This window comes from Mirounga leonina, unplaced genomic scaffold (assembly GCF_011800145.1).
Source record: "Mirounga leonina isolate KUSES-001 unplaced genomic scaffold, KU_Mleo_1.0 Mir_447, whole genome shotgun sequence".
NCBI lineage: Eukaryota > Metazoa > Chordata > Mammalia > Carnivora > Phocidae > Mirounga > Mirounga leonina.
In genome coordinates, this window is record NW_023270757.1 from 6,706,113 (window position 1) to 6,733,444 (window position 27,332).

Consider the following 27,332-nt stretch of genomic DNA (forward strand, 5'->3'; position numbering starts at 1 on the left):
TATTTTGAATTATGAAACATTTCATATGTCCTAACAGAACATGAAATAACAGACACTGAAATACTGACCACCCAGATTGCATAGATGTTAACATTCTATTGAATTTGCTTCGTATCCTTTTTTTTTTTAAAGAAAATAGTATACATGGAGCTGAAGTCCCAACTCCATCTTTTCCTCTCTCATTCCCTAGAGGGAATCCCTATTTTGAAGCTGCATATAATACTGTTTTATTTTTGATTATGTATAAATGCCTCCATAAAAAAACACAGTATTATTTTGTGTTATAATTTTTTTACCTAACTGGTATCATTATAATAGATTTTTATATAGCATTCATTTATAATTTTTAATTTCTGCCATACCCGTGGATCTGCTATTGAATGTGGTGCAGTATCCTTGGCTCCTACCTGGGAGATGCCAATAGCAACCCCTCCACCCTAAGTTGTAACAGCTAAAAATGTCTCCAGACTTTGCCAAATGTCCTCTGGGGGACAAAACTGCCCCTGATTGAAAACCACAGATCTGGCTCATTGCACTCTGTCCACTGCATTGCCAGCTCTACTGTGCATTTTCCAGAATCTTGGAAGTGACTGTCTTCTTTGGGTCAGACTAACATTTTATTCTTTTAATTTAAAAGTGAGGCCAATATTGAAATCATTCAAGAAAGTCAAGGACTAGTCAAAGAGGTTTTCCTATTGTCCTTTTATTGTGTACTCAAAACAACATTGTACATTACACCATTCAGATTTTATTACATGGAGGTTTTTTTTACTTTCTCTTTTTTTTCCTTTTAAAATTTTTATTTTAATTCCAGAATAGCTAACATACACTGTTATATTAGTTTCAGGTGTACAATATAGTGATTCAGCAATTCCATACATCATCCTGTGCTCATCTCAGGTGCCCTCCTTAATCCCCATCACCTGTTTAGCCCATCCCCCCACCTACCTCCTCTCTGGTAACCATCGGTTTTGTTCTCTATAGCTAAGAGTGTTTCTTGATTTCTCTCTCTCTCTCTCTCTCTTTCTTTGCTTGTTTGTTTTGTTTCTTAAGTTCCACATATGAGTGAAATCATATGGTATTTTTCTTTCTCTGACTGACTTATTTTGCTTAGCATTATATTCTCTAGCTCCACCCATGTTGTTACAAGTGGCAAGATTTCATTCTTTTATATGGTGGTATAATATTCTATTATATATAATATTCATATATTCATATGTATATTCATACAGGACCCCCCTCCCCCACACATCTTCTTTATCCATTCATCTATCAGTGGATACTTAGGCTGTTTCTATAATTTGGCTATTGTAAATAATGCTGCTATAAACATAGGGATGCATGTATCCCTTTGAATTACTGTTTTTGTATTTTTTGGATAAATGCCTAGTAGTGCAATTACTGGATCATAGGGTAGTTCCATTTTTAACTTTTTGAGGAAACTCCATACTGTTTTCCACAGTGGCTGCACCAGTTTGCATGAGGGTTCCTTTCTCTCCATCCTCATCAACACTTGTTTCTTGTGTTTTTGATTTTAGCCATTCTGACAGGTTTGAGATGATATCTCATTGTGGTTTTGATTTACATTTCCCTGATGATGAGTGATATTGAGCATCTTTTCATGTGTCTGTTGACCATCTGAATGTCTTCTTTGGAGAAATGTCTGTTCATGTCTTCTACCCATTTTTAAATTGGATTGTTTTCTGGCTGTTAAATTGTATCAGTTTTTTATACATTTTGGATACTAACCCCTTATTGGATATGTCATTTGCAAATATCTTCTCCAGTTCAGTAGGTTGCCTTTTAATTTTGTTGATTGTTTCCTTCACTGGGCAGAGGCTTTTTATTTTGATGTAGCCCCAATAGTTATTTTTGTTTTTATTTCCCTTGCCTCAGGAGATATATCTAGAAAAATGTTGCTATGACCTATTATATGGATTTTAATGTGCAGCTTAAGTGATGATTATTTTTCACAAGTCTACGTATCAAGACGTGCTCTGTTTTGAAGACGGCAACAAAAGTAACCTGAAAGCTAGATTTCTGCCATATATGAAGGAGGTGATCTGCATAGTATATACTATTTTCTCTCATAAAAGTAATTTGCCATGATGTTTCAATTTCACATCTCCATTACTTCATTTGAGGTGATTTTAATAGATAGATTCCATGGCTTTTGATGGCATCATTATGACAGGTTGGCAAAATTGTTGGACAAAGATTTCCTCTAATTTTGCTACCCCTGAATGTGTTCCACTCAGGGAAGTGTTTTCTTTTAATATGAAAACATGTTTCCAGACCTTTACCACTTTTTGTTGTTTCTCCAGAAATACTAGTTTTAAGTTGGCACTTAGCTCTTAATCATTCACATGCTACCTTATCTATCATTAATTCTCTTCACTTTCCTCTTTCTCTGTATTCTTTGTGAACTAGAAACTTTATTTGTATTTATCAGCTGATTTTCTGTTATGTTCTTTCTATTTTTTTACTCCTGACATGTTTGGGCAATGTTAATGATGTTCTAATGTTTCATTTCTTTTCAATATTTTAAGTAATTTTTTAATTATATAAGTAGTATATTAGTTTATTTTTAGTGTATATATATTTAGGGATTTTTCAGATATCTTTCTCTTCTGATTTCTAATTTGATTCCGTTGTGTTTAGTGAACTATTTTGTATAACTGGAATCAGTTTAAATTTATTGACACAAAATATGGTTTATATAGGTAAATATTTATGTGTACTTTAAAAGGATGATTATTCTGCTGTTTTTGGGTGGAATTTACTATAAATTTCAAGAAGTGACTTGGTTGATAGTATTGCTATAGATTCAGCATCTTTCTAAATTTTTATCTACTTGTTCTTTCAATTATGGAGAAAGGAATATTGAAATCTTTGACTATAATTGTAGATGTACCTGTTTCTCTTGAAGTCCTATCACTTTTGGCTTATATATTTTGAAGCTCTGTTATTAGGTCAATAAACTTCAATAATTATTATGTCTTCTTGATGAATTGTGCCCTTTATCATTATAAAATTTCCTTCTTTATCCCTGGTAATATTTTGTTTTGTCTGATATTATCTGATATCTGCTTTGTCTGATATTAACGTAGCTACTCCACCTTTGATTTAATTAATATTAACATGATATATATGTGTATATATATTTCCATCATTTTACTTTTATCTATTTTTGTCTTTATTTTAAAGTACATTTATTGTAGGTGAAATACAACTGGATCTTGCTATTTTTGTCCAACCTGGAAACTTCTGCCTTTTAATTGAGGTATTTAAACCATTTACATTTAATGTGACTATTAACATGTTTATAGTTAACTATCTTGCCTTGTTATTTGTCCCATTTTTTCTTTCTTCAAGTATTCTTCATTTTCTGCCTTTTGAAAATCTTTTCATATTTTGTTACCATTTTTTCATATCTACTTTGTAGCTTATTAGCTATAACTCTTTGTCATTTTATGACTATAACACACATCTTTAATTTATTACAGTATCCTTTAAGTGATGTGGTACCACTTCTCATGTTGTATAAAAGACTTATATTAGTAAATTCCATTTCTCCCTTCCTGACCTTCCTGTATTATTGTCATATATCTACTTTTACATGTTGTTACATACTAAATATTATGAATCCTTACTCGATTTTTGTTTAAATGGTCAATTATCTTATAAAGAGATTGAAATAACAGGAAAAAAAAAGTATAGATTTACCCATGCATTAACAGTTCCAGTGCTCTTATTTCCTTTGTGTAGACCCTAATTTCTGGCATCATTTTCCTTCTGCCTAAAGGACTTCCTTTATTTTTAATTTATTTTTAATTAATTTTTTTTTTTTTTTGTAGCATGAATCTTCTGGTCATCAAGTCTGAAAAAACATCTTTATCTGACCATTTTTGAAAGATTTTCTTGCTAAATATAGAATTCTAGGTGACATTGGGTGGGTTTTTTTCATTACTTAATAAATGTTGCTGCACTATCATCTAATTTCAATGTTTCTGAAAAGAAACCTCATATCATTCTTGTCTTTGTTCCCTGATATTTAACTTAAAAAAATTTCCTCTTGTTGCTTTTAAGATTTCTCTTTACCACTAGCTTTGAACAATGTGATATGTAGTGCCTCAATATAGTTTATGTTTTGGATTTGTAGATCTTAGATCCATGAATTTATCATTTTTATCATATTTGGAAAACCTTGGCCATTATTTATTCAAATATTTTTTCTGACACTAAACCTCTCTTCTCCAAGGACAACAATACCATATATGTTAAACTGTGAAGTTTTCCCACAGCTCACAGATGTACCATTCTCTCTCTCTTTCTCTCTCCTTTCTCTTTTTCTTTCCCTCTGGGATACTTTTTTGATAGTTTCTATTGGATGTCTCTAAGTTCATTGATCTTTTCTGGTATATTTTTAAAAATCACAAATTGTAGTTTTCATCTCTAAAATTTGCTTCTCTTTGGGTATTTTAAAAATATTTTCATGTTTCTACTTAAGACTGAATATATGGAATACAGTTACAATTACTGTTTTAATTTCTTTGTTAATTCTAACGTCTGTGTTGGATTTGAGTAATTGATACTCTTCTTCACCATGGGTTATATTTTCTTGCTTCTTTGAATGTCTGGTAATATTTTATTAAATGCCAGATCTTGTGAATTTTACCATTTGAGGTGTGGGATATTTTTGTATTCTCATAAATATTCCTGAATTTTGTTCTGGAGTGTGGTTAAGTTCCTTGAAACAGTTTTATCCCTTTGAGTCTTGCTTTTAAGATTTGTCAGGGGGAAGGGGCGGTCAAAGTAGTGGTCAGTCTGGGGCTGATTATTCCCAACTATTGAGGCAAGATGCTCATGTGTACTCTACCCAATGCCCCGTGAATCTTGAGGTTTTCCACTCTGGTTGGTGAGAAAAGGCATTATTTCAGTCCTATATGAATGCTGGGCACAGTTACTATCAATTTTTTGTGTGGGAGTTTTCTCAAGTGCTTGTACTTACCAGTGCTCAGCTGAGGACTAGAGGGGGACTATCTTCAGATGTTTAGAGCTGTCTTTGTGTAGCTCTCTCCTCTCCAGTACTCTGTGCTGCAAACTCTAACCACAAAGTCTCCCTAGACTCTTGGCTCTATCTCCTGAGTACACTCCACCTGCCTTCTTCTGTTGTGTCCTGGAAACTTTTCAAGGCAGAGATGTGAGACAAAGATAGTGCTCATCTCACTTGTTCCCTATTTCTCAGGGATTAGTATCATTCGTTGCCTGATATTCAGTATCTTGGAATGACTGTTTCATATATTTTGGTCATTTTTTTGGTTGTTTTAGGCTGCAATGTAAATCCATTTGCTGAAATTCCATCTTGGACAGAACTACAGGTGCTATCAATTCATTTTTAATTTCATTATAAAACATTCATAGTATACACAGTAACATTAAAAAGATCTCCTTAATCATTCTCACCTTCTCATTCCAATTACTCTTCCCACGGTATCATCTGTCAGGAATTCAGAATGTGTCCTTCTACTTCCATTTCTATGTGTTTATACACAATATAGATTTTTTAAAATTAAGTTTTCAATCTGGATGCATCTTTTCAGTGTCACTTTGTTTTTGAAAAGTCTGTGGATATTCTTATGTTTATGTCTTCCATCTGAACATTATACAAAGCTTTTCAGCTCCATAATAAAGCAAGGTAAATATTTTATAGGAGATTTTATTTATAGAAAACTGTGAAGAGAAGTGACATGTTTATAATATTCAGTAATGATATGCAAAAATCTGAATTTAAAATGGAGATATCATCACTTTTATTTATTTAGATCTTTCTCTAAAGCCTTAAACCCTCTCTAATTATCTATATACATATCTATATCTATAGATATCATTTATTCATGTATATCTATATAAAGATTAGACATATATATCTCTATATATTTATACGATCTATAGATAGATACAACAAATGTGCAGGGTATATCCTTCTATATTTGTAGAGATAGACATCTCTATCAGTATCTCTAGACATCTCTAGATACAGAGATACATAACATACATATATACATAGATTCTGAACATTTATTGCTTGGTTATTCCTAATTACCTTATTATTTGTGGCTAATTGCAAGTAAGATCCTTTGGCCCCACAAAATTCTACATCCAGGAAGCAGCCTGAGAAAGTTAATCGGTCTCAAAGGTAGAGCTTTGTTAATCTCTCCACATCTGGCCAAAGATGATAATGTAAAAAGAAGGACATCACTGAGGGGCCTCCAAAGTCAAGAACATGGAAACTATTTCAGGGAATGGAATCAAGTGCTAATAAAAGAGCATTTTCTGCCTTCAGAATACAGTATCCTTGTAATAACCTAGAAGGACTTCAGAATTGCTTTGGACCAGGGCCGACAGAATCTCTCCCCCTCTTTTCTAAATGTTTATTTGGATAACCTGATCCTTTTGGCAGTTTCATATTAGGAACCATGAAGGACAGATAATTGCCATTTTGGTTCATGGATTTCCATATCAAGAGGAGATACATATAGAATTTTATCTCAAGGTAGTGATTGGATAGGTCTTGGGAAGGAGGCAAATATAATGTAGTAATTGGAGAGGATTTGGGATGGGGACAAGTATAATTTGCTGATAGAAAGAAAAGTCAACCATATATTTGTGAGTCAAAGGGTTGATTGTGACAGTTGTTAGAGAAATTTTTAACAAATATCAGTTTTCTCATTTTGAGCACAGGGTAGGATTGTTCTAAACCAACTTGCTCTGAGAACTTAGGCTCTACGACTTGCTTTAGCAAATGCAATGTGAGTGAAAGTAATGCATGTCACTTCTGGGTACAAATTTTAAGAGTCAATGTTTAGTTTTCCATGCTCCCTTTTCCTGGTTTTGCAGTCAAGGAAGCCAAAGGAGAAAAGGAAGTTCTATCAGCCTGAGCCACACAAGGCATAAAGATAAGCAGAACTTTCAAGCTGACCTGTGATAGACAAGTAGTATGAACAAGAACTACACTTATTAGTTGGTAGCCACTGATATTTGATCGTTGTTTTTTACCTCACATAAGCTAGCTTATAAAAATGATAAATAGGTTTTTCTTGTATCTTAATGCTTGTCGTTAACAATTTTCAAGAAATATCCTTATCCTTATCTTATCTTGTGTCTTCAGAGGTCTCTTTTTTATGCATGGTTCAAATTCCCCATGTCTTAGAGTTCTTGTTTTTTTCTTATTCTTTCACTGAATAAAGGTCTATAGATCTGGGCTTTGCCCATAGACATTATTTATGGATTGCTCCAGTACCCTCCATTTTCTACACCCAGGTAAGTAGAATCAATTTGTCATGAGATCAAGAAATGTGGCCACTGTTTGTATTAAACAGGCATCTTCTTAGTATGTGTGTCTTTACTTCTGAGGTGGGAGTTTATTTCTACTTCCCAATTTTCTCACTATCATGCTAAAACACTTATGCTTTCTAAACTCTGAAGCCCATGTGTGGTTCTTTTATTGACCCCAAACAAACAAACAGCCCACTATACATGAAATATTGCTCCCAGATATTTTGCTCTCATGCCTACCTACATGATTTGTAGGGCAGCTGCCTAGTATATATATTAAAACAACACACACCTTGCAGATTGGAAAGACTGAATAAAATAACAAAGGTCTATAATGTACATGACACAGTGCCCTCTACCAACTACATATCAGTGACAATCCTTCTCCCTCCCCAGTCTTGACAACACTTCACTGGTTCAATTTATTATTTTTTCAAGGTCTATTACATTCAAAATTTCTACAGTTCTGTTTATTTTTCCTGTTTACTATTGGTAAAGTTATTTTACTAAACTTTCTTGGAGTCTTTTCCTTTTTGTTGCAAGAGTAACCTGGATTATTCTGGGAGTAAAATCATTAAAGAGTTAAATGCTATATAGTTCAGTCATTTTCAATCAATCCTCTTGTTGCCTAACTGAATATGATAACTCTCAGGATATTATTCTAGAAAAATGCCCGCATATATGAATGCACCAGATTTTTACACCAAGATTCTGGGGTCCAGGATGAATAGAGCAGGTAGCTGCCTCCGTTGAGAGTTGAGCCTTAACAAGATTTATTCCTGTCTGGGTTCGTTACACATTGTACAAGGACGTCCAAGGAAATGTCAAATGAGATCTTTTCGTTTTCATTGGGATAAAATTAGACTGGGTCTGATGAGCCAGAAGAGTGCGATTGAGGGCCGTGGGCACAAGCTTCATAATGTGGCTGTGCCCACAGACTGATCGGCAGAGTATTTCTCCTGGGATTCTGAAACCCACTGCCAAATTTACCACTCAGTTCCTGTGCTGTGTTCCATGTGACTTTCTGCTTATCCTGGCTTTGCTTCCAGTTCTTTTGCGCTCAGCTGGTTATCTTGGCACCCCTGCCCCCAACTTCCCCAATAATCTGATTCTCTGGCTCCCACTCATAGCCCCTCTATTGGAATACAACCTTAATTTGACCCAATCCTGAACTTGGTCACTGGTTTCCTCCCTGAGAGAAAGGCCTTTTTCCCAGGCAACGGCAGCCAGAATCTTAACCCAGCTAACTCCAGTTGGCTAGATATTATTAATTGCCAGAGACTCACTCTCTTCCTTTCTCTCTCCCTCCCTTGCCTTCAATAGTTATTATATTCATTCACTTTCCGATTCAAATTAACTCTTTGAAGCCTGGTAACCCCTTAGGAGGGAAGAGTTTTACCATTTGACCTACTCTTTTTAAAAGTTTACTTTGAGTTTGGATAACATCATTTCCATAAGACTTTTCTTGGTAAAGCCTTGAAAAATATGATCGTTCTTTTATCGTTCACTTCTAGCCGTTCTCATCCACTTCACACACTTACCCAGGCCAGCTTTGACAGTGTCATCATTAAGTTACTACCATTTACATTTTAGCTCACGGTTTCTCAACCTTGGCACTAATGACATTTTGGGCTGGATAATTCTTTGTTGTAAGGGACTACCCAGTGCACTATAGAATATTTAGTAGCATTCTTGCCTTCTACCAACTACATATCAGTGACAATCCTTCTCCCTCCCCAGTCTTGACAATTAAAAATGTCTCCAGACATTGCCAAGTGTCCCAGAAGAGGTGGGTTCAGGGCAAACTTACTTCCAGTTAAAAAGTGCCGTAGCTGATGAACTCTATTTGATATACCTAGAGAAAATGTTTTAGATGGCCAAGGATCGACTGCAAGAGGCTTCTCCAAGCCTTAATGTGCTTTTTTTTTTTTCTTTTTTCTTTTTCTGAGGACCATATATGAAGCTTTTGATTGCCAGGTTGGATACAGGATTTCTCCACATATGCCTACAAATGGACAGGCGGAGATTTAAATGCTTTTACACACATCTGCAAGGATCAACCCCATAAGTTAACATCTATTCTTCAGCAATTGTTGACCTAACAGTTTATCCCCTCCTGCTTCTCCAAGTGCTCTCTGCCACATTTCAAATTAGAGAGTTGCATTTGACTATAAGAAAGCAGTTGCAGTCATGAAGTAAATTCTACCATGTTTTCTTTATAATAAGAAATAGATACTTGTCTATTTTTAAAGCAACTTTTCAGACAAATTGATTGTGAGCACATGTCAGAATTTTATTTCAAACTTGCCTGCAAGGGAGAAGACTTAAATTTCTCTTTGGGTGGATTTTATAGGAAACTAAAAGTGGACAGAAAATGTTGTTAGCTAAGTATAACAAGGAAATATCTAGTTAAAAGTCATTTGGCTTGCTAAGAGAATGATGATTAGTTGGGTGAGGAAAATGTAACTTCCCAGAAAAATACTTAAAATTATCAAAATCAGAAATGCTAAATATTTTCCAGAAGAGTCTACTCATAATATTGTAAAACAAAGTTCTTCTTTTAACACCATTTTCTAAGGTTTGGGAGAATGTTTTTTCTTCACACTTACCAACTTTTTTTTTTTTTTTTTTAAGATTTTTATTTATTTGACAGAGAGAGAGACAGCAAGAGGGAACACAAGCAGGGGGAGTGGGAATGGGAGAAGCGGGCTTCCCGCCGAGCAGGGAGCCCAATGCGGGGCTCGATCCCAGGACCCTGAGATCATGACCTGAGCCGAAGGCAGACGCTTAACGACTGAGCCACCCAGGCGCCCCCACACTTACCAACTTTTAAGAAATGAGTATATATGGGGGTAAGGAAGAGGTGGGAAGGAAATATTAACACATAGGATTGTGTCCTTTTGCTGGAAGTATGCTTCTAGAAGACATAATTCCTAAACTTCCTTACTTATCCATAGATCTACCTCTTTGCCTGCTAGAGCATCTTCTTTAGACCTCCACTATGTGATTTTGCACTCACTTTTTTAAACATCTCCACCTTCAGAATTTAATTTTGCTTCAGGATTTCTCCTTCCCCTTCATCAAAATGCTCTTTAAGCCTGAGTATTTGACAAGAAGGCTCCAGGTCTACAGCAGGAGATTCCATTTGGGGCTTTGATGCACATAGTGCAGTTTCTCATGAGGCATTCGCACTGGTATGGAAGTAGATAACCCACTGAGTCTACTCAGTGTGGACCTTTTTTTCTTAGAAACACACAAATATACACACACATGTGCACATGCTCCTAGAAGAACAGACGTCAGTTCTTAGATACTATACCATTTTTTCCTCACTGCTCTAATATCAACAATGTAAGTACAGTCTGCATTACAATGCCTTTTCATTTCCACCTCCTTTCATTCAAATTTTACTCTCTCAGACCCACTAGAAATAAGAATTAGACATATTACTGAGTGATACCCTCCTCTTATAACTACCCAAAGACAGCTAACGCGTGGGTATTATCCCTCCCATGACTTAATTGAGTTCTTAGGCAAGGCAATGATTGTGATATAGGGTTGAACATTAAGGCCCAATGTTATGTGTTGCCTCAACATCTGGGAGAAACCAGACAACCTTAAATAGCCTAGCTGGAAGTTCTCCTCCTCAATCTGCTCCCATAGCTGAGGTCCTCTCGCCAAGAAAGGGTCTATGTAACTAATAAACGGCTGTTTATCTCATCTGTTCAGTGTCAGCTGTTGTGTGTTCAGCCATTCCCATAACCCTAGGGTGGGAATCCATCCCTCACCAAAAGGGTGAATAGGAGGCCATCAAACAATGGTGACTCTTATCTTTGCATTAATGATGGTGGGAGGTGAGGGCTTTTATTCTAGGAGCGTTTTACAACTTCAGTGTAATATACACGGTGAAATGTACAAACATTAAGTATATGGTTCAGTGAATTTGTATATGAGCTCTCTGGTATTCAAGCTTATTTTTCAAACACTTCTAAATTAATCATTTTATTATGGTTACTTTTTTATAGTAAATGCTTAATTATATTTATCCCTATGTTTATCTATCTCCTAGTTCTATAGTGATTCTTTAATTCTATTTTTTTTCTTTTTCTTTAAGTAAGCTCTATGCCCAACATAGGACTTAAACTCATAACCCTGAGATCAAGAGTCTCATGCTCTATCAACTGAGTCAGCCAGGTGCCCCACCATTTCTTTCTTTTAAGTTCTATTGCCTTCTTCCTGAATCACATTCTTTAGTAGTTCTTTCATTGATGGCCTATATATCCAAAGCTTTCTTATTATGCTTCCTGAAGAAGGCTTTATTTTGTTTATATTTTTGAATGACATTGTAGCAAGTTATAGAATTTTAGGCTTTAATTTAGGCTTTTAGTATTTAAAAGACATTCCATTGAATGCTGGCCTCTATTGCTGTTGTTGATAAATCTCTTGTCAATCTAAATGGGGTTACTTTGGGGGCACCTGGGTGGCTCAGGCCTTAAGCGTCTGCCTTCGGCTCAGGTCATGATCCCAGGGTCCTGGGATCGAGCCCCACATCGGGCTCCCTGCTCAGCGGGAGGCCTGCTTCTCCCTCTCCCACTCCCCCTGTTGGTGTTCCTTCTGTGGCTGTGTCTCTCTGTCAAATAAATAAATAAATAATCTAAAAAAATAAAAATAAAAATAAATAAATGGGGTTACTTTGTAGGTAATGGTTCTTTTTTGGATAATATTAAATTTTTTCTCTTTTTCTTTTGTTTTATGTTCTATACTACAAAATGCAAGTGCGTAAATCATGAATGTATGTATGTTTTTATTTAGGAATTTATTTGTTTATTGAGCTATAGCACATTCAGTCAATTGTACATTTCGACTGGAAAGCTCAGTGAAATTTTAAGTCTGTATATATCCTTTTGTAACCTACCCCAGTTAAGATACAAAACGTTCCCTTACCTTAAGAGGTTCACTCACACAGCTTTCTTGTCAATATCATCCAGAGGTCACCAGTAATCTGATTTCTAGCATCATAGCTTTAGTGTTGCTTGGTTTTAAACTTCACACAGATGGAATCATACAGTGTGCACACTCGTAATATACTATTGTTAACTTTTGAAAAATTATTCTTTGTTCTTTTTTTAGTTTTGCGATTCACATATTTACAATTACAGAATATAGGTGAGAAGTAATTTAAAAGTGTACAGTAAGATATCCATTAATTTAGAACAGGTGTTGACAAATTTTGTCTGTAAAGGATAAATAATATTTTAGGCTTTGTGGGCACATTGTCTCTGTTTCAAATTCTCTCTCTTTCTTTTTTACAACCATTTAAAAAATGTAAATACTACCCTCAGCTTGAGAGCTGCGTGCTATAGGCTCTGCCTATATTTTTGCCAATTCCTGCTTTGAAGTGCTATTTATTTATCTTTTTTTCACAAAGGATTATCATCTGCTTTCTCTTTCTCTAATCTGATTAAAATTTGTTCCATTATCATCCCAAATACAAGTTGATGAAGAGTAAATAAAATGTACACTCCTGTTTCCCAAAGTTAACTCATCGAAAATTTTAGAAGCTAATCCAGCAGGAAAAAGGTCCCTAACTTCTAAAAAATTAAAGTCTTTTCTAATAAGATTTGTGAAATTGCATGTGGTCCGAAAACAGAAAAGAACAGATTCAAATTCCCATCAGTCATTGAAATGGATTTAAAAGGAATTAGGGTGTTTAATACATTCATTTTGCCAAGTAGTCCCTCCCCTTCTTATTTTATCAGTCTTTTGGAATGACCCTTTATATTGCCTTGGACTTTGATTGAAAAAAATCTTTACGATGCCTTCCAGTAGTCATACTGGCAGGGAGCCTTGTCCAAAACTTGAGTAAGGAGCGTATTTCAAGTAGAGTTCTGTCTGCGAAAAGCACTGGTCAGCACAGGTACCCAGGTAATGCTTTCCCACCACAGCTAGGAATGCCTAAACTGGGGAGTAACTTGCCCGATCAGTGCATACCATCTATCTTGCTCTACTGGGTGTTTGATCTTATCTCTCAGAGATTAGGGCCAGCCAATGTGCTCATTGTGACCTTATGTAACAACTTTTAGTAACCCAGGAAAATATAAAGTTTCCTAATAAAAGATGATTCAATCTTCCTCAGCCAGGCCAAGGGGTTTTATTATTTTGGAATAATCTCTATCTTTGGAAAACCCTAAATCATATTTAAGAGACTCATTTATGTTCAGAGTAAGCATTGCTGGAACCCTTGGCAATAAGCTAATAGAACTGAAGCACAGTAATAATCCAGTGTTTCAGGGCACTTTTTTCTCCTCTTTCCTCTCTCTCTCTCTTTTTTTTCCCAGCTCTGTTTCATAATTAAAAGATCCTTGGGTTTGATTGCCAGTGGGAAGTTGTGCCAGCCACTCTTTTAGCGAGGCCTGATTTTCCAGAAACGCACATGTCTTGTTTCGCATGCACTGGTTCAGGAATCAGATAATCATGTGCTGAAGAGTGATGCCTGTCATTTAAACTACAAGTACAAGATCCAGCTTGCCAAAGGACCATTAAAATGAATATATGAGAGAGCGAGAATGTTGGGAATTCTATGGAGAGTCCTGATGAACAGTGAAATTTTAATGAACTGAACTCAAGTTATAGTTTGATAGTATCACATCTGGAAACTGCTTATAAACTTTAAGATCTACCAAATAGCCGGAACCCCTGAACTTGAACTGAGCTCGACTCGAACACAAGAGCTTCTCTCCCGGCTGGAACTTATCTTTTAGTCGTGATTATGCTTTTGAAACATAAAGACTTCTGTATTTTACTGTGCTGTTTGACGTTAGGTATTTTTTCATCTCTGCTATTTATTGGTCCACAGGGAGAGAGAGAGAGGATGTTAGATATGAAACAAGGATAACACATCTTTAAGCTTCTTTTTGAATACCATCTTGCAACATGGCTGATTACATAAATTTGAAACAAATACCATCCTAGAGCATTTTGAAGAGCAGATCCTGTTTGTACATTTAGAAACAAATATGTAAAAATATGTGCCTATGTAAGCTACATGGTTTCTTTTCACTCTGTGCATGTTTTGTCCTTTTCATAATGTGTATGTTTTGTTTTACAAATAAAACATATGAAGATGCTATCCAACAATTGAAGTAAAAAGCGTATCTTTTTCCCTTTTGAGATGACTAGGTGTCCAGGTGGGAAAATAGTGAAATGTTAGCCGTGGCTTTCAAAGGATCTACTGTAGGTTCTAAAGGCATCAAGTTTGATAATCCATATTGAAAGAGTCACAAAATCATAATTTAATTACCCTAAAGACATTATAGCTTCTCAGCCTTAGGAAAATTAAACACTTTTCTATCTGCATCCTCTCCTTTCATGTGCAAAACACATCTGATAAAAGAAAAAAGAAAAAAAAAATGAACTAACTAAAAAATAAAATACTTAAGGCGAAGAAATGGGAGGGGTGGGGGAGAAAATCCAAAAACGATCTCTTCCACGGACTAACGTACGCAGGGGTCATCTATGTTTAACTTAAAGACCAAAACTTCCACATCTTGAGTATACCCCCTTAAAGAGCATCTTCTCTCTAATACTGGATTTTCTCTCTAACGTACAGCAGGAAAAGCGAAAAAGACTCTGCACAGGCCCAGTGCATCATTTAATTAGTCCTGCTTGTAACAAATTTCCTGGTTCTGTGCTATTCCTAGAGCCTGTGCTGAAAAGAAAGTAAAACAGAGATGCCACAATCACTGAGTATACATACATGTTTTCTGTTTCTCTATCCAAACTTCACTCTAGCAGCTTTGCTTCGAGAAAGAAAAGTCTGCCACAGTAGAGAGTAAGATTAGGCAGGCCCACACTGAAGTAACATCTTCACGTAAGTGTTTCTGGGACCTGCAAAATACTTTAATGCAAATATGAAACAACCACATACACCCCATTAAAATAAAACTATATTGCACTATATATCCTTATGATTAATCACCTTCATGATGGTAGCTACTCTGTTTCAGGTTTTTCTGAGAGATCCTTCATGTATATTTTTTCATTTAATCCTCACGCAACTCGAGAAGGTGAGTATTATGATTTCCACTTTGTAAATGTGAGCAGAAGCTCAGGAAGGTCAAGTGACTTGTCCAAAGCCCCACAGCTGGTCATTGGCAGAGCTTCCACTACTGTTGGAATTCTATAAGCAAGAAATTAAATCTCACAAGGTTGCCTGAGCGGCCTCTGCTAACATGATTAGTTAGCAGGATAACTGAAAATAGCATCCTGGCTCTTTGAGGTTCTGCCCAGGGTCCCTTCTAATATTTCACACCTTTTCTATCCACCTTTCTACTGCAGCCTACAAAATACGCAGTTCCTTCAGTGAACTGGATGCAAAAGATAAAATTTCTGAAGTCCAAAGTCTCAACTCATCAATCTTTCAGTAAACCAGAAATTATTAGTTATGAACTATAATGTAGTTGCTTCCTAAATTTCATCAGAGGTATGCTTCACTTGAATAATCTTTTATCCAGTGACTAATCTATAGGAGTCTGTACATTTTTTTTCTAATTTAATGAATAACATTGATTTTTAAATGGAAAAAGTATTTTTTTTTCTTCCTCCATTTGGACAATGGCATCCTGTAGTTAAACATAAGCAAAGAAACTATTTGTACTGCTGCAACCTCTCTACAATATGTAGCCTAATTAAATCCACACAGTAAAATAGCTCAAAGCTGAGCTCCCTCCACCATGTCCAAACCCACCTCCGGAACACAGAACACATACCATAGCCAGAATACATCAACCAGGAAAAGAAAAGACGTGCTTCCCATCCTCCAAACAGGAAGACTAAACCCCCTACCCTTTGGAAAGCCTACCGGACATCCACTCTAAAGAAATCACAGGCTTTCCATGGCAAACTCATACTCTGAGGGCTGATTTGCTTGATTTTCAGTTTTAGTCATACTTCATTTTATTTATTTATTTATTTATTTATTTATTTATTTATTTATTTATGTTCGTTTTAGTCATACTTTAGTATTCTGTTGCTAAATATTAATGTCATATTAAAGATGATCACTTTTATATATACCCACTGCTGGTGAAATTGTGGGAAACATGGCTGTGTATTTTAACATCTGTTCTTCTGACACAGATTCCCGATTCCCAACAAGCCTGAGAGGACATGTTGGTTTTTGAAAAGTACAGTGTAGCAAACTTCAGACAACCGACCCAGGAATTCAGGGTTTGGGATTTAGTTTCTCTCAAAGGTTCCACTTCAAGTAATTCGTTCCAAAATTAGCAATGCTAAGCACTCCCATGCAGCAGACCCCAAATTAAGAACAGACCAAGTCTTCGCCAAAGAGTGGAGAAAGAATAGGACTAATAATTAGGGCAGATGGAAGAGCAGTATTTTGTGAGAAAAGCCAGGACACCAATTACCTCTGTCACCAGAAGCAACCATTGGGGGCCTGTTACTGGGATGCACTGGGCTTATTTTAATCACTAATCAGAGGAGAGGGTTACTGACCCATCTCTCCTCCTCTTCCTCTTCTTGACTGAGCTGGGATTTTTTTTTTTTTTTACACCTGCACTTTCTAGGGTTTTCACTGAAACTTTGGAATGTCTCTGAAAACTTTGAGGGGTTTGGTGACAAAATGCAAGCTAATCACCAAAACTGCAAAAAAAAAAAAAAGAACACCATGAATCATACTTTTTCTTGTATTATTTGACCACTGTGTTTTTATATTTAATTAATTGTCTCCTGAAAAATAAACTTTGGAGTGATTTATCCCATTTGTGCCAAATTTGTAGCATCCCTGGAAGGAACTTAGATCTTCACCTTTATTGGTGACTTAGTCGAGATTTCCTTCAGTGGTGACTACGCTGAATGAAGTTATACTTCCCTGTTTGTTCTAATTATATCGACACGCTTGTAGAAAGCCTTCATAAGCCACGTGGTTTTGTTATCTTTCACTTCATTATCACCATTTTCCAGGTGAAAAAACTTAAGGTCAGAGAAGCACAGATTTGCCAAAAACTGTATAACTAAGAAGTAGTAAAACTTAAAAGCAGATTTTATCTGATTTTAAGTCCATTGCTCTTTCTGTGTACATGGCTTTAGGATACAGTGTGAAAATTGATTATATTAATTCCATCATGCTTGTAAAAATTCAAAATTCAAACTTGTTCTTATTTACTCAGTCCATGGTCAGGGCTTAGTCTCCTACATAAAGAAGCGATTAGCCTGAGAGTAAATTTCTAAACAGAAACTTAATCAATTTGCTGTACTTCCTTATTATTGACATTGCCTGACTTCTTAACCCTATTGCTCTGCCAGGATGTAATCAATCACAAACGGAATATTCTTAAGTTACCCTAGCAAAAGGTGGGAAGACAAGATACATGCGGGAGTGAATTAAATGTTAACTGCGTCAGATCCACTTCCTAAAGTGAGTGAACAGGGAAGACTTTAGTATCATCAAAATAGAACATGGACAACTGTGTTATCTGCGTTTGAGAAAACCTCAGAAACATGATTAAAAAAATAAATTGAATATATTTAGTAAATGAGAGACATATATTATCTAGTATAGTCAGAGACCTCTATTAAGCACTATAGAAACAAAATCAACGATAAAATATGGCCTGGAAATCAAAAAGCTAGTGATAAAGTTGATGAAGTGTGTGTGTGCGTGTGTGTGCGTGTGTGTGTGTGTGTGTGTAAAATATAAGGAATATATAAATCATGTACCCACATAAAATTATAAGCAGTAATTTCAGGTATTATAAAAGTACAGTAATATATCACATAAGATTTCTGTCAGAATTTAAATAATCTGTACAATCTATTTGGTTTATCTCATTTTAGTTTACTTAATTAAATTATCATCTATAATTAGTAATGTCCCATTTATTCTTCTTGCTGTCCAATCTATATGGCCAGCTGCCTACTGGACTGATCTATTTTGCCACCACATAGGAAACTCAGACTCAATGGGTACAAAACTGAGCTGGTAGACTTACCCCACAAAGCTACCCCTTCCTGTCTTCTGTTTCCTTTAGCACAGAATGACACCACAATCTATTTAATTGCTCAAGGTATTGCCCTAGTTATTAGCTTCATGTATTGAAGGTTTTACCACCTGAATGATATTTTTATTTTCCATCCAAGCTCCTGACATCAGAATCAACTAAATGCCCTCCTATTTCCATGGTCATATTCCAGACATTGTCATCACCTGAAATTGCTCCACCCTGAAAATTATGATTCCAACAAGCAGCTGCCCCGTCCTTGTATCTTTTTACTGCAAAATTTTATCTCTTGATGCCTCCAATTCATCAACCCAAACATTTCCCTTCTATCTATCTGCCCCCTCCTCTCCTCACTTCCCATATTATTGAGCTCACTTCACATGAAATGTCAGTAAAATCACTCATACATATATTCTTTACGCTCTTGTCCTTTATTTTTGTTGTACTCCTTGGGGAAAACTTAGTGCTGGTTGAACCAAGCTGTTAGATATCCCTACATCTCCACCCTAAGACTGAGTGTTGCTAGAAAAAAAAATCATATAACATGCCAGATAGATATCATTCATAAATTCATGGCCACCAGCCTGAATTTAATACTCAACATAAGTAGGCGAGGTTGCAACTTTCCTTTGATATGGTCTTGTTTCCATTCTCATAACTTTTCACTTTCCTCAAACCTCCCTTATACTCTTCAGTCATCCAGATCGTAGCTCCCCTAAAACAGCCCATTAGTCCTTCTGCCTTGTTCTCTGAAGTTGCCCAGTTTCTGTTCTTTTGTAGATTTCTTATTTTTTTTCCAGGTTGAATAGGTTATTTTATTAAGAAATCATCAACTTCTGTTTAATCAGTGGACTCCCATATGGAAAGTTATAACTATGAGTAGGTATGTTTCAAGTGACGTGTCGAATTGATTGAAACAGAGTTAGAAGACAGTGAAGACTCTAGTATGCTAAGACCGGAGAGTTGGTGGTTCTTGTAACATAGTAGTGAAACATCTGGTTCAATTATCAGTTTTTGCTCACTGACACTAGAACCTTAGAAAACTTGAAAAATGTTTTCAGAAAATTGGAATTGATTTATTTTTGTGCCATTTAACAAATTCCTTTAATCTGCTATCTTCACTAAATGTGTTCACATCTATTAACTATGTATATCTTGAGTTCTGTGCATTAAAAAAATACCTAAATGATAATATACTTTGGTAGATTAAATAATGGAATAAATATAAATAATATAATTGCCCCCTCCTGAGTCCCCTGCTGCATCCCTGCTGGTTGAGCACTCTTACGGCAGAGGCCCAGGTGGATGAAGGCGGGACTCTGTCGCCCAGGAGCACGCAGACTGAGCCTGGCTCCCGCCCTCCTACAAGCCCTTCCAGAGCTCCTGTTCGGATCAGCTCCTTCAGGTGTCATCTAAGACTCGGGGTCTGTGCACAGCCCACTTTGGAGGCAGACTGGCAGCATTCACAACCCTCTTCCTCTCTACGTTAGCTGTGACAGTGTGGGGACCTCAGTCGGTCTCCTTGCGGCTCAGTTTACCCATCCGCAAAACAACTGTGCTAAGACCTGCATCCTGCATGTACAGATGGAATGGAAGCACAGGGCCAAGGACCGCGGGCCTGGGAACCAGGAGGTCCTCCCTCAATGCCGACTGCCGTCACGAGGACTGTTGATGTGGGTGCCCTGGCGTCACCAAGATGCACCCCCTCATGTCCCATCAGCTGGGTCAGAGCTTCCCGCCAACAACACTCGAGTGCGCCAGGCTGCTTCAGCAACAGCTGTTTGCCTACCCCCCGGGTTCTTCCCTGGGGGCTCCTGAACTACTTCATCGGAAAGAAGAAAATTAAAAACAAAAGCCCTGTTGAGTACAGGATCCCCTTCACCGTGGGTCACGGTGCCGGTTCCGCCAAACTGTCACCCGCAGCACCTAGCAGGGTCCCGCCGGCCCCTCTGCGCTCCCTCCTCTTGTCTGGAGGAACCGGGGCCTGATGAATAGCCTAACTGCGTTTAATTCCCCGCAGAATCATTAAACACAGTCTGTTTCATTAAACAGAAAAAAAAAAAAAATATATATATATATATATATATAGCCTAGCCCTAATCCCTAGAATTTGTGAATGTTGCCTTATATGACAAAAGGGACTTTGCAAGTGTGATCATGTTAAGAATCTTGAGGTGGGAGATGGTCTGGAATATCCACCTGGAATATCCAGGTGAACCCTAAATGTAATCCCAAGTGTCTTTATAAGAGGAAAGCAGGGGAGCAGTTGACTACAGACAAAGGCAGAGTGGCAATGGAAGAAGAGGGAGATAAGGTAATGTAATGGCATTGAGTGGGTCATGAACCGAGGAATACAGGTGGCTTCCAGAGCTCAAAAAGGCAAGGAAATGGATCCCACCCTAGAGATCCCAGAAGGAACCAACGCTACCAACACCTTGATTTTCATCACATAAGACTCATTTTCAGCTTCTGACCTCCAGAAGTGTAAGAAAATAAATTTGTGTTGTTTTAAGCCACTAAATTTGTGGTAAATTGTTACAGCAGCCACAAGAAATGAATACATGTATTGCCTTTGTCTTCTGTACTTGCTTTTTCACTCATGAATATACTTTAAAAATATCTCCATGTTGAATATATATATATATACACACACATATATATAATTTATTCATTTTTAACTGTCACCTAATGCTGTAAAATATAAATAAATTGCAATCTATTTGTTTCCCTAATGAGAGAGAGTTTAGTTTCAAGTTTTTACTATTACCATATTTCCAGGAACATTCTTGTATATGTCCTCAGATACTGGAAGAAATGGAAATGGTTATATTTAGAAATAGAAATGCTAGGTTGTCTTAGTTTTCCAAAGTACCACGCACGTAGTGGCTCAAAACAACACAGGGTTCTAGAGGTGACAAGTCTGAAATGAAAAGGACTAAAATCAAGGTGTTGGTAGGGCTGCATTCCTTTTGGAGGCAAGCTTCTAGGGAAGACCATTTTCCTATCTTTTACAGCTTTATGTTTTTTTAAAGATTTATTTATTTATTTTAGAGAGAGAGAACAAGCAGGGAGAGGGGCAGAGGGAGGAGAGAGAATCTCAAGCAGACTCCATGCTGAGTGTGGATCCTAACATGGGACTCAATCCCAGGACCCTGAGATCATGAGCTGAGCTGAAATTAAGAACCCATCACTTAACTGACTGAGCCACCCAGGCGCCTGTCTTCCAGCTTAAAAAAAAAAAAAAAAATGGGTGTGTGGGAGGGTAATAGTTAACACACAATGTCACATTAGTTTCAGGTCTACAACATAGTGATTCAACTTCTCTATACGTTATGCTCTGCTCACCACCAGTGTAGCTACCATCTGTCACCATACAACGCTATTATAGTACCATTGACTATATTCTCCATGACTTATTCATTCTGTAACTGGAAGCCTATTATCTCCCACTCCCTTTGACCCATTCTGTCCATCCTCCACCCATCCCCTCTCCCTCTGGCAACCATCAGTTTGTCCTCTGTTATTTATAGGTCTGATTCTGTTTTTTGTTTGTTTATTCATCTGTTTGGGGCCTTTTTTGGTTTTTCTTGTTGTTGTTTTAGATTCCACATATGAATGAAATCATATGATATTTGTTCTTCTCAGTCTGACTTATTTCACTTAGCCTAATACCCTCTGGGACCATTTCCAGCTTTTGGAGGCAGCCCACATTTCTTGGCTTGTAACCTCCCTGCCATCTTTAAGGCTAGCAAGTGAATCAGTCTGACCTCTGTGTCCATCAGCACATCTCCTGACTCTTCTGCCTCCCTCTTTCAACCCCAAACGTCCTTGGGATTACATTGGGTCCACCTGGATAATCCAGGATACTCTCCCCATATCAAGATTCCTAATCACATCTGCAGTGCCTCTTTTGCCATGTAATGTAACATATTTACAGATTTTAGGGATTAGGATGTGGACGTCTTTGGGGTATCATTATTATGCCTCCCTTATAGGTCATAAACATATGTAGATGTTCAACTTTATTAGCTATTGCTAACTCTTTACAAATAAGTATTCTCATATTAAAAATAGACGAGTTTCTTATTAGCTATCGCTAACTCTTTACAAATAAGTATTCTCATATTAAAAATAGACGAGTTTCACTCTTTGCAAACACTTTGTGTTAACAAAATTTATAATTTTGCCCAGCTGACATGTACATGAATTATTATTTTTATTTGCATTTTTTTCTGACTACTAGTGAGGTTTGTCATCTTTTCATATTTTGATTACACATACCAATTTAACTTTCTTTTATCTCCTCTCATTCTCTGCTTTACCCTTTTGGTCTAAGTAGTCTGTCCTTTTGATATCGATTTTAGGATCTCTTAAAACTATAATTTATAAATGAATCCTTTGTCAGTTATAACACTTGAAAATATTTCTTCCCCATTGCAGCTGATATGTTCACTTTTATTGTGCATTTAATCTCACTGCTTTTCCTAAGGCATTCATTCATAATTTTTTTCTCTTGAGGCTTTGTTTTATTTTGTTTAATAAATGTCCAAGATATTTTTCTACATATTATTCTAATATGTCTACAGTTTTGCCTTTCAAATTTTGGTGCTTTACCTACCTAAAATATTTTTATGTGATATGAACTAGAAATAGCATGTTTATTTTTCTTCAACATAGACGTTTTACGTGCAGAATGCTTTCCCTCTTGGTCATATAGCAAGCCCTCATATTTTTACTGATGTATTTTGTTCACGTACATTTATTGTGATAATTGAGATCTAGCATGTAATTCTAAGTATAAAATGCAATGATTTTTAAATATGCATCTTCTGAGTTGTAGTTACTCATAAGATTTGGGACATTTCCAGAATCGAGAAGACTCCCTCTTGCCTTCTCTAAATCTATACTTCCCTTTAGTGTTAACCACTAATGTGATTTCTATAATCATCAATTAGTTTAACCTGCTCTTGTTTCATATAAATAGAACCATACAATATATACTCTTATGTATCTGGCTCCTTTTGTTCAACATAATGCATGTCAGATTTATCCATGTTGTGGCATGTACTAATAGTTTTCCTTTAATTCTGTGTAGTATTTCATTATATGACTATATCACAATTTTTCTGCCCTCTTTTTTTTTTTTTTAATTTTTTTAAGTAATCTCTCCTCCCAACGTGGGGCTTGAACTCACAACCCCAAGATCAAGAATTGCATACTCTACCGACTGAGCCCACCAGGCACCCCTATCAGTTCTCTTTTTGTTGAGAATTTTGGCTCTTTCCAGTTTGGGGCCATTTTGAATCAAACTTCTATGAACATTCAACTTCATATATTTAGTGGACTTTTTAAAATTTCTTCTTTCTGTTGGGAATGTATGTAAGAGTGGAGTTGCTGAGTCATTTAGAAAATATATTATTACATTCAGTAGGAACTTCCAACTTTCCAGAGTATTTGTATCATTTTACATTAGCAACAGTGATATAGGAGAGTTCCAGTTAATTCACATCTTACCAATACTATGACATCTTAACTATTCTGGCTTTACATAATGATGTAAAGTACATTTTTTAATCCTTCTTAGCCATTTGGATACCTCTTTTGTGAAGTGCCTGTTCAAGTCCTTTTCCTTTTAAAAATTTAGTTATTTTTGCTTTTCTTATGGATTTATGGAAGTTATATAGTCTGGAGACAAGTCCTTTACTAATACCTCTTCCAGTCTGGATTCCCTTTCACTTTCTCATTGGAATCTTTCGATGACAGAAGTTTTAAATATTTATAAAATTTAATTTATAATTTTTAAAAATAGTGTTTTTTTTGTGTGGCATTTCAAAATATTGGTTACCCGAGTTTATGAAAATATTTTCTGATGCTTTCTTGTAGAAATTTTTGCTTGTACATTTATGTCTATGGCATCTTGAAATGATTTTTGTGAAGAGTTGTGAAGATTAAGATTTTTTTTTCCCCATATGGGTTCCTATACTTCTACATCATTTGTTGAAAAGACCAATCTTTCTTTAATAAATTCCATTACTTCCTTTCTCATATATCAAGTGGCCATTTAATTGTGGGCCTATTTCTGGACTCTCTGTTCTGTTCCATTGAAATATTTGTCCATTTTATGACACTACTATTTGTCATGCTAATTTAGTAAATCTTGGTAGTAAATCTTGAAATACTGTAGTGTAAGATCAAAAACTTCACTTTTTTATGCCAGGGTTGTTTTGTTATTCTAAGTTCTCTTCATCTTCACATAAATTTTAGAATCAACTCAATCAATTTATATACACACACTTACTGGCATTCTGATTTGATTGTATTAAAGCTATAATTCAATTGGAGGAGCACTGACATCTTAATAATATTGAATCTACCAATCCATGAACATGGCATATTATTCTATTTATTGACATCTTTTATTATTTTTTCCAATTATGATTTGTTGTCTTCATTGTAGAAGTTTTTATTTTTAAATTTTTAAATTTAAGTAGGTTGCTAAACTTATTCCTAGTATATAAACTTTTTTAATGCTGTTATAGTCTTATTTAAATTTTTTGCCACTATTTTTGTTACTAGTATATAGAAATATATTTAGATTCTTTGTAATTTAATTTTTAAAATGACATTGTACCTAACAACATTGCTAAATTCATTTATTCTAATAGTTTATAGATTGTTTTGTATTTTTGTTAAAATATAGCTTTATGTCTTTCTTTCCAATTTTTATGCCCTTTTCTATGCCATATTATAATGACTAAAACCTTTATTACAACCCTGAATAGAAGTAGTAAAAAGCGGAAATCTTTGTGTTCTTCCTAATCTTAGGGTGAAAACATTCAATATTTTACTATTAAGGACAAGGCTAGCTGTGATTTTTCAAATAGAAGCCCTTTTTTATTTATTTAATTTTATTTTTTAAATGTTTTTATTGTATGTTAATCACCATACATTACATCATTAGCTTTTGATGTAGTCTTCCATGATTCATTGTTTGTGCATAACACCCAGTGCTCCATGCAGAATGTGCCCTCTTTAATACCCATCACCAGGCTAACCCATCCTCCCACCCCCCTCCCCTCTAGAACCCTCAGTTTGTTTTTCAGAGTCCATCATCTCTCATGGTTCGTCTCCCCCTCCGATTTCCCCCCCCTTCATTCTTCCCCTCCTGCTATCTTGTTTTTGTTTTTCCTTAACATATATTGCATTATTTGTTTCAGGGGTACAGATCTGTGATTCAACAGTCTTGCACAATTCACAATGCTCACCATAGCACATACCCTCTCCAGTGTCTATCACTCAGCCGGCCCATCCCTCCCCCCACCCCCCACTCCAGCAACCCACAGTTTGTTTCCTGAGGTTAAGAATTCCACATATCAGTGAGGTCATATGATACATGTCTTTCTCTGATTGACTTATTTTGCTCAGCATAAGACCCTCCAGTTCCACCCACATCATTGCAAATAGCAAGATCTCATTCCTTTTGATGGCTGCATAATATTCCATTGTGTATGTATGTATATATATATATATATATATATACCACCTCTTCTTTATCCATTCATCTGTTGATGGACAACTTGGCTCTTTCCATAGTTTGGCTATTGTGGACATTGCTGCTATAAACATCGGGGTGCATGTACCCCTTCAGATCCCTACCTTTGTATCTTTGGGGTGAATACCCAGTAGTGCAATTGCTGGATAGTATGGTAGCTCTATTTTCAACTTTTTGAGGAACCTCCATACTGTTTTCCAGAGTGATTGCACCAGCTTGCATTCCCACCAACAGTGTAGGAGGGTTCCCCTTTCTCCGCATCCCCGCCAACATCTGTCGTTTCCTGACTTGTTAATTTTAGCCATTCTGACTGGTGTGAGGTGGTATCTCATGGTGGTTTTGATTTGGATTTCCCTGATGCCGAGCGATGTTGAGCACTTTTTCATGTGTCTGTTGGCCATTTGGATGTCTTCTTTGGAAAAATGTCTGTTCATGTCTTCTGCCCATTTCTTGATTGGATTCTTTGTTCTTTGGGTGTTGACTTTGATGAGTTCTTTATAGATTTTAGATACTAGCCCTTTGTCTGATATGTCATTTGCAAATATCTTCTCCCATTGTGTTGGTTGTCTTTTGGTTTTGTTGACTGTTTCTTTTGCTTTGCAAAAGCTTTTTATCTTGATGAAGTCGAATAATTCATTTTTGCCCTTGCTTCCCTTGCCTTTGGCGATGTTTCTAGGAAGAAGTTGCTGTGGCTGAGGTCAAAGAGGTTGCTGCCTGTGTTCTCCTTTAGGATTTTGATGGACTCCTGTTTCACATTTAAGTTTTTGAACCATTTGGAGTCTATTTTTGTGTGTGGTGTAAGGAAATGGTCCAGTTTCATTCTTCTGCATGTGGCTATCCAATTTTCCCAACACCATTTGTTGAAGAGACTGTCTTTGTTCCATTGGACATTCTTTCCTGCTTTGTCAAAGATGAGTTGACCATAGAGTTGAGGGTCCATTTCTGGGTTCTCTATTCTGTTCCATTGATCTATGTGTCTGTTTTTGTGCCAGGACCATACTGTCTTGATGATGACAGCTTTGTAATAGACCTGGAAGTCCGGAATTGGGATGTCGCCAGCTTTGCTTTTCTTTTTCAACATTCCTCTGGCTATTTGGGGTCTTTTCTGGTTCCATACAAATTTTAGGATTATTTGTTCCATTTCTTTGGGAAAAGTGGATGGTATTTTGATGGGGATGGCATTGAATGTGTAGATTGCTCTAGGTAGCATTGACATCTTCACACTATTTGTTCTTCCAATCCATGAGCATGGAACGTTTTTCCATTTCTTTGTGTCTTCCTCCATTTCTTTCATGAGTATTTTATAGTTTTCTGAGTACAGATCCTTTGCCTCTTTGGTTAGATTTATTCCTAGGTATCTTATGGTTTTGGGTGCAATTGTAAATGGGATCAACTCCTTAATTTCTCCTTCTTCTGTCTTGTTG

General features: G+C 36.3%; 1 long non-coding RNA gene across 2 annotated transcripts; it reads left to right on the forward strand.

Annotated features, from left to right (window-relative positions):
- The first annotated feature begins 2,665 nt into the window (after positions 1-2,665).
- Positions 2,666-14,684, forward strand: LOC117999064. Of its 2 annotated transcripts, XR_004676199.1 has the most exons (3): positions 2,666-3,952; positions 7,251-7,323; positions 13,677-14,684. It is a non-coding gene; the product is annotated as an uncharacterized LOC117999064 (long non-coding RNA). The 2 variants fall into 2 exon arrangements; XR_004676198.1 differs by lacking the exon at positions 13,677-14,684 and having other exon boundaries at positions 7,251-10,410.
- Positions 14,685-27,332: the final 12,648 nt, after the last annotated feature.